Source organism: Alligator sinensis, unplaced genomic scaffold (genome assembly GCF_000455745.1).
Source record: "Alligator sinensis unplaced genomic scaffold, ASM45574v1 scaffold349_1, whole genome shotgun sequence".
Taxonomy (NCBI): Eukaryota; Metazoa; Chordata; order Crocodylia; family Alligatoridae; genus Alligator; species Alligator sinensis.
The window spans coordinates 2,325,396-2,334,603 of NW_005841856.1; the positions used below are offsets into that span (position 1 = coordinate 2,325,396).

Sequence of the window (9,208 nt, forward strand, 5' to 3'; positions counted from 1 at the left end):
TGTAATGGGATAGACTCCTTTTGAGCCCCAAGGATCACTCCCTTTAGATACCTCCAATCCTCCTGGATCCCCATATGCTCTATGTTCTTGAGTTGGATCCCCTCACTAACTAGCCTTCTAAGCTTGCTAAAGTTGGCCCTTCTGAAGTCCAACACCTTAGCCCCACTAGTTACTTTACCCACCCTTCACTGGATAGTGAACTTGAGAAAGTGAGGTCACTATCTCCCAGGCTACCATGAACTTGCATATTCCCCATGAGATCATCCCCTGTTGCTAAGACCAGGTTAAGCAAGGTGCTACCCCTGGTGGGACTAGACACCACCTGGCTTAGGTGGAGGTCCTGCACACAGTGTAAGAACCTCCATGAGTGGCTTGTTTTGGCTGTCTGCTCCTCCCAGCAGATATCTGGATAGTTTAGATCTCCCATGACCACTGCCTCCCTTGCCTGTGTGGCATCAGCTAGCTGCCCAGAGACTACATCATCAAGTATATGTAGCAGACTCACCTTTCAGAGCTTGAGTTGAATCCCAGGCTTGAGATCCTGCTGTTTTGATTGGTGGAGCCCATTCACCAATCAGGAGGCAGCAGGCAAAATAAAAGCATGCCCCTTTCCTGCGGGGATGGGGAGAAGAGCTCCCCTGGACCTGATTGAAAGCTTTAAATTGTCAGGTCCAGAAGACTTCAGGGGCAGAGCCCTGGAGCATATAAAAGGAGCTGTATGCCCAGAACAAGGGTCAGATGCAGCGAGGGATTCAAGAAGAGCGGAGGCAAGAAAAGCTGGGGAGCCCTCCCCCACCGGGCAATAGGCCCAAGGCTCCTGGAGCTGCCAGTGGAGAAGCAGCCTTGGGAGCAGTAGAAGACCACTCGGGCTGTTGACAGTGTGGGAAAACCTGGCCCTGGGAGCGGCGTGAGACTGCTCGGGCCCATCACGGTGCACTGTTCAGTGCATGGAGTCCAGGCTTTGGGAGCTGCAAGGGCAGCTCGAGCCTGCAACCCTGGCAGGGCCAGCGGGCCACACGGTGCATGGAGCATCGCATGGGGCAAGGGCTTTGGGGGACGCAGTGAGGCGGCTCAGGTCCCATCTTCCGGCAAGCAGCTAGGTCCCACAGTGCATGTGGCAGTGCATGCTGCTGAGCCTTGGGAGCCAGGGAGCAGCGGAGGCTGCTTGGGTTAGCTACCCAGTGTGAGGACAGATGGATAGATGGAGCCTGAAGGGCCCAGCCTGTGTTAAAAGGGCCCTCAGTGCTGAGCCAAGGCATGGGAAAATAGTACTGCAGTGTGAGACCCAGAAGCCAGCAGTGGTGATGCAGTAACTGAGAGGAGCCGAGTCCTCGGTGCCCAGATCAGGGCACTTGGTGGGGAGGTGCCCAGCAGTGCAGGAGAGGCCTGGAGAGGCACTCTAGCAGAGGAGACCACATCGAGCTGTGCCCTGACCACCACCACCTGAGGGAGCATGAGTCATTGGGCCTTTGGGTCCCACACGGGAAAGACGTTTGGGGTGGGCAAACCCAGAGAAGGGGCTGGGTGAGCAGCCCCCCCCCCCCCCCCCCAGCCACACCCCCCCCCCCCCCCCCCCGCATAGTCAAGGCCCTAAGGAGAGGGGCCCCTGGTGCTTCCTGGATACCCCCCAAGGGACCCCATTGGAAGGAGGACTATCCCTTGCCATGGGTCAGGGACTATATTAAGGAATAAATGTTATTAAGATTGGTCCTGTTTACACCTTATATTTTGTAATTTAAATGTATTGTGTGACGCTGCTGAAATTGTTTTATTGTGATGGGTAAATAGTGTTATTTAGGGGTTGACCTTGGTTATTGGTTAATGTTCACTGTGTAAATATATGTATATGATATTTAGTTTTATGATTACATATATTATAAATTAAAAAATTGTATATAGTTAAAAACTTTGGGCTTGGGCTAACTCTATAGAGGAAAGAGGGATTTGCTCAAAATTCTGACATCCCTCTCACAGCACCCCCTCCTGTGTATCCATCCCATCCGATTGAGAATAGGGCACAACCTTGGGAAACAGCAGAGGTGATTCTCTCTCCTCCCCCTGTAAGTTATTGTATGCATGCAACTTTTGCAGCTGCATGTCAAGATGAAAACCAAAAGCTGAATTGCATGATTATGAGCAAAAACCAAGGGGTAAGTGGAGGTTAAAGTGTCAGAAATATTTGGTTCCTAGAGTTTTGCACCTTTGAAGGATGACTTAACACTTCAGAGTAATAAAATTATGTTTTCTTTTATATTTTAACAAATATAATACAAGAGGAACATTAATAGAGTCCAGAGCCCATCATTTCCCTGCTTCTTTAAAATGCCAGTGTCCTAACTTTGAACATGATGCTTTCTCAAGAGAGGTGTGCAACAGTTCTTGGACTAGGTGTCTTGGAGGATGGGCATTCATTTGAAGCACTAAAGATTTCTGAGAAATTTTGCCTCACTGCAAAAATGTAACTTCAAATAAGTGTACTGCCATGCAAGTGTCCAGTCAACTAGAGTGCCACAGAGTATGACAAGAATATGTATTGCCAGCAACCCACACCCAAGAGTCTGGTATGCAGTGATCCTAGTATGCCTTGCAAGAGCACCCATCTCTGGAGGCTCCCCAGGACACCTGAGCACAGAGGAAAGGGCTGGCTTCCCAGGCAGCCACACTCGTTAGAAATGAAGACCCCCTCATCTCTCTCTCATGTTGGGAGTACAGAGTCACGGTGCACCTACATTTACACTGCTAAATTCTCATTGTTTCACTTCCAGGCCACAATGGATCCCAGCTGCTTTCATGTCCTGTAGCTCCTGATCCAGCAGTGCTAGAAGACCCAGTGCGTATTGCAGTTCTGGCACAGAGTCAAAGCCTGATACCATTTAGTCAAAGAGCTCATTCGGCTCCTATGTGTACTGATGCATAGCCCTGTGTACAGCCATGAGGATGTGATTGAGGATCTGGACATGTGGTCTCAAGTTTGTCATAGGAAAGTCCAAACTGGGAGTTCAGGAGGTGTCCTTAGGTAGACAGCATCTATTGGCATCATGATTCACCTGCTTCAACAACCCAGCAGCAAGGCAGAGGATGTGATGCTAGCCCCACTTCAGGAGGCAGTCTGTATGGGCTCCCTATTACCCCAGCTATGGCCTTTGTGAACTTACAGCAGTCAGTTACTGCATTAAGCATGTGCAGATCTTACCCATGGCACCACCCTACAGTCTCTGCTTCCAGGGAGACTGATGGGTCTTCTCTTCACTCTGGCTATGGTGTTTTTTCTGCTTGTAAGATCTGGGTTACTAGAGGACTGAGTCATGACCTGTGGCATGCTGCATAACTGTACACATTACATATGGCACTAGAAATTACCATGCTGCCAAGAAGTTGCAGTTAGAAAGAGCTAACCACTGAGTTTTTTTCCATGACAAATGGCTTGAATGGCCTCACTGCCTCTTTTTGCAGTGCATTTCTCACTAGAAAAGCAGTGCCTGTCCATGACCTTAGAAATCATGGGTAAAAGTGACCTTTCAAGTTAGGACAAGAAGACTTGATTCATGCATTTTTTTTTTAAACCAAGTCAGGTGAAACTTGATCATTAATTCAGTTTTTAATCAATTTATTTTTGTTTGTTTGTTTCTTTCTTTTGTTCTTCCATGTATTAACAAAGCTCAGGGCAGTGTTACTTGACCAAATTTGAAACTAGAGAAGTCTTGGATAACTCTCTGTGAATCTAAACAATCAAGACAAGCTAATTGTCCCCAACATGTTGTGTGGGACTGTATCATAGATAACATGGCGTACAATTTTAAACTTAAAATCAAAGTAAGCTGATCCAAAAATCTTTTTTTCCCTATATCTAAAAATATGCTCTGTGGCTGAGATTCTCATGCAGTGATCTTTCATACTGTGCACACTCCTTTGTCACAGATAAATGCCCGTTGATATCGGTGGAAATTGCACACGCAGAACTAAGATAGCATATAGGCCTAAGTATTAGCTGGAATAAATTTCATTTTAACAAAGTTACAAGTATCTCAAAAAAGGAGTTCATTTAATGGAGACTGCAACAATGAGAGGAGTATCAGCAGGTATCTCTCTAATTACATATTTCACTTCAGAATTTTATTCCTTTTTGGAGGTAGGGGAACTAGTAGCACATATTGTAAGTAATTAAATCAATAATCTTTCTTGCAATCAACCCTGCTATTTAGATATTAATTAATGTTCTCCTTCTCATAAGGCTATCCTCTCCTAGTTTGTCAGTTCTGTCTTATTCTGCATATTTTTAACATAATGAGAATGGCCTCTTAGATTACATTATTTATTCTAGGTAGAAAGCAATATCTCCAGCAAATGCAAAACCCCTATCATCTGCAGGGCTATCTTGGTAATCACTTCAGGGTATGCTAAAACTTTTCAAGGTGGTCTGCTAGTAAATTATGGAGACATCTATATTTTTCATTTTCTTGGACAGTTCATTTACATTTACTATAAATGTAAATCTTCCTCAGATGTGACTAGTTTCTTACTCCAATATTGTATAGAATATTTACTGCTTCAGTAAAACTTCACTTGTCTTTTATTCTGTCACTCAGAGCTGGCTGGTAGGCCAAGTAACTGATGCAGTCATGGCAATGTGAAAGGAAATGAAGCAACAATAAAGCCTGGTACTTGCAATAATATCCTTCGATGTGGAGATCAGTTTATGGTCCATGCATTCCTGAAAATTTGCAATTAATACCCATATTTTCAAAAAGTTTGAGCCCCATTCTCACATGTACCAGAGTCTAGAATGCATGTGCAAATTGATAACTTAGACTCCATAGATATAGTCTTTCAATCTTGAGAATGCAGCTTCATGTGCATTTTCTTGAAAACAGATCTTTCTTATGGAAATGAAGTTTGCCATTGAAATGTATTTCACATGGATTGAAGGGGTCTTTGAACTCCTTGGCAATATAGTCCACATTCCCATAGAACAGAACCTCCACTTTGATTTTAGAGTGAGTGTCCCTAGATCTTTTCCTTGTGAAATTGCTTTGGAAACATAACCTTACATAAGCTCAGATCAGTGCTGTGTCTGAAATGAATGAACAGCTGGGCTCTACTTTGTAGTGCATGTTTGGGGACAATAAGATAGTTTCACATATGCTATCTGTATATACAAAGCTTTCCTCAGAAAGAGTCCATTTAACGTTGAAGTGTGTCCTCGAAGGAATCATTTCACTAACGCTGCCCCAGTTTTCATGGAAGCCAGTGCTGTGTATAATGGTGCTAGCATGGAAACCAGCATTTCTAAAATTTCCAGAACTTTTCTATTTAGACTTTGGTAACAGAACTAAAGGTTAGGGTTATGTCTGGTGAGGGAATACCCTTTCATTCCTTATTCTTTTTTATTGTAGATCATCTGCCTCCCCTTTGGGCGGGCGCACCCTGTTTCAATAAATGGTTGTTACACCCGGCTCTAAACTAAACCTGTTAAGACCTGGACCCAACTTGATCTCTGCTGGCAGAATTCAGTAGTATAGATAGTAAAAGTAATATATCACTTTCATAAAACACTTTCATCCTGTGGGCTGCCAGCTATAATGTCCAGATAACAGGTAATGAAGCTTGTATGAATAATGTTCTGCTCATTTATTATGATGAAAAATTATGACATTGCTTAAAACTCTTCCCTCATTGTATGGTTTCTGGAAAGAGATGATGGCTATGTACAGATGTTCATTTCTACTGAAATAAATGTCTTCTGGTAGAAAAATAGCCCTGGAGCTATTGCTGCAGTGAAGTTTCTTGACAAACAGGCAAGCTTTCCAGCCAGAGGGCACTAGAGGGCCCTTTGAGGAACTCATTAATTAACATTGGGTGTGTCTATATGGGATGCTTTACTGTGCAGTAGATTAAGGGCACTTGAACATGTTTCAGAAGTGGGAGGGGTGCTTTAATTGGAGCAGCTCCAAAAGCTGCTCTATTTAAAGTGCCCAGACCATCTCGTGTATTAGTGTCCCCATGCTGAAAAATGGCAGCAGGGATCCCTGCTATTTTTCAGTGCAGGGACGCTGATAAACAAGATGCTGGAGTCTGCTGGAGCACAGTAATTACCACTCTCTGGCAGACTCACTTAATCAAGTTTGCTCTGACATGCTGTAAATACAGGTACTAAACTAATTGCACAGTAGTTACTGCACAGTATGGCTTGTGTAGACTCTGACTGGGAGAAAATTTGCTCCTGGTCAGCCATACCAGCAGGTATGTCAGTTCTGGTGCTGCTCAGCTCAGGACTTCTCCAGGAGCCAAGAGACGATCAGCATGGAGGCCAGGTCCCTCGCTGCACCCACCCCCCATTACCAATGTTGCAGGGACTTCAGCTGCCCACAGGAGCATGGAGCTGAGCAGCTTCAGGATTGAGGAGTTCTTGCTTCCCCACTCAGCTAGGGGCTGGCTGGGAGCTGTCCTGCTGGTGGGGAAGCTGGCAGTGAGCCCCCAACTGGGTGGGACTTCCCTGCACAGACAGGGGCTCACTGTCAGCTGCTCCACCAGCTGATTAGGGCAGGGGCCTGGGAAATTGTCCATTGCCCTTCAGCTGTTCCCCAGCTCCCTGCCCCAATTGTCAGATTTGGGCAGAGGAATGGGAAACATCTGTGGGGAAGGGGACAGTGTTTCAGTCCTCTGCCATGATCAGCAGATCAGAAGGGGGCTGGGAAACAGCTGTGGGAGAGGGGACACTTTCCCAGCCCCAGGGCCTGGGGCTGTGAAATAGCTTTTCCCTTGCAGCCCAGGCCTGACCCTGTTGTCCTCTGCCAGCCTGGGGCTGGCACCTGAGAAGCCTGGAGCTCCCCCTAGCTGCCATATGGCAGGAGAGTAAGGCAGGAGTATCCCTGCCCTGAACTGCTCCTGTCAGGAGCAAATTTACTCCTGAACAGTGCATGTGTAGACATGCTCTCACAAAAAGCTTACTGCACAGGATTTTACTGATCAGTAAACTTTCTGTGCATTAATTGCATCCAGTTTGTCCTCTTCCCTGCCTGGGAAGGGTGCAAGCTGTTAAGTGGCAGTTGGCAGCTGCTGAAAAGATGTAGTTGCCACAGACCGGTTCCCATACAGGAGAATGCCCATGCTCCACCCCCCTTCCCATCCCACCCATTAGTTGACTTGCAGGAGGGGTGAATTTTCCCATGTTGAGAACCTTCCTGGTTCTCCCCAGCAGAATACCCTCCTCTCCTTTCATCCCTAGCTGACCCAAAAGAGTAGAAGGTGGTAAGAGGGGAGGGGGAAGAGGCAAGAGAGCACTCAGTTGCTATAACAGGGGTCCAGAAGACTTGCCATAGGGACATGGCAGCCTGCCTTACCTAACACTTCTTCAGGCTGACCCAGACTTATGTGGGATCTACCTCAACCTTCTCTGTTCCAGACTAGCTGCATGGCAAAGAGAAGCTATCAAGGGCTAGGACCCCGGCTTGGGGACAGTCACCTCACACCTGGCTTCCAGCCCCTCCAGCTTTTAAATCGCTGCTTCAGCTGAGTAATGCGGGAGGAGGTGTGGGGCGAGGGGTGGAAGGCACAAGTGGAAGTCTGTATGGCTGAAAGTGAGGTTTGCAAACCTGGCTGTGACCACACCTGCTTTTCAGTCTCCACCCCCCGAGCAGCACAGGAAGGCAAGGGGAAACTGGCAGGGCCAAAAGCCAGTCTTGCAAGTCCAACTCACTGCCCACACTACTTAACTGAGCAGGAGGCTGGGGCAAATGGAAGTAGGCAGGATCTGTACTTCCTGCACTTGGCTTCAAGTGCCTGGGAGCTGAGCAGAGATAGTAGTGTGGCAAAGCAGGAGGAATTCCAGTCACCAGGAGGAGTTAAGCCAGGGAATAGCGTGCAGATGGTCAGTCTCCTAGAACAAACCTTTGAGGAGCGATTTTTAAACCTGGTTGTTCCTGGGTTCTTCCAACATTGAGTGTCTATGTGTGGCCCACATTATTGTAAAGATATGTCCTTGGAGATGCATTCAAGTCTCTCTCATTGTTTATAGTCTCTCTTCTTAACATTCCTCAAAATATACTCCTACAGTTCTTCCATTTTCCTCAGTTACCTGCTTTTTTTTCTAAAGGTCTCTGCTATTTCCTTGATCTTGTTTTTTCTGTGTACAATGAGATATCATTCCATAATACATAAAAAGTATCACCAGGGAAAAAAAGCCAGTGTAAATAATTAGCTTAGGAAGGTGCCTTGTTATTTATAATAGGGCACCTTGTGAATTCTCACCTGGGCCACATATCCATCTCACTTCAGCAGATGTTGCTGATCCTCCTAGGGATGTTCTAACCTTCATCACTTTATTTTTCTCACTGAGTAACCAGATGCTGAGCTGTGGAAATATCAAGTTTTGGAGAAATGTGTGTCTACTCCAGACATCAGAATACAAATGAGATCAGCTAATCTATGCAAGCAGAGCTGTAACAAAATTAACTATTCAGTATTGTGATCCCACTGATATAACAATTTTGTACCATTGCTTAAAAAGAATACGTTTGAAATCAGGACTCTGGTTTTGGTTCTGCTATTCACTTTGATTTTTTTCAGTGCATTTTCCCTCCGTTTTTCAATCTGTGAAGTGTGGCTAATGCTTATTGACTTCACAAGTATGCTGGTTAATTTAATCCCTTATATTTTAAGCTCATAAATTTGCTGGTGCTATGAAAATGCTAAAAATGCTTGGTTGTTTTGAAAAGTTACCAGAAAATTAAATTAGGTTAGTATTTCCCCAAAACTGTTTAGTGTTTGACTTGTATATGGCTTTTGTATTTGTTTTTAATGCCTGTTCATATTCACTATATACTTTAGATTCAGATATATAACACTGTAGATCATGATTTGTATCATAAAAATGATGAACCATGCTTTAGATAGCTATGTTATTTTGGTTACTATAAGCATTTGGGACCTAATTAGTGAAGTGCTTTGGTGACTGGGGAGATCAACATCAGGGAGAATATAAACTTAACTAACATAGAAACTTTTGTCATGAATACTGCAGTCACACGTTTGCACTTAGAAAGCATTTTGAACATGAACTTGGTATGCTTTAGGATGAATTGTGGATGATGCGGGCTTTGTATAAATAAGACTGGAAAAATCTGTCCATGATAACCTTAGCAGTTTCCTTGTTCACAAACCAAAATATAGATATCCATAAATTAATGGAAATAATCAAGCTTCGGCATTC

The 9,208-nt window shown here is 45.0% G+C and overlaps 1 long non-coding RNA gene across 1 annotated transcript in view; it reads left to right on the forward strand.

Moving 5' to 3' along the window:
• Window positions 1–9,208, forward strand: part of LOC102371003 — an 81,730-nt gene that overhangs the window by 71,593 nt on the left and 929 nt on the right. The window lies entirely within an intron of this gene.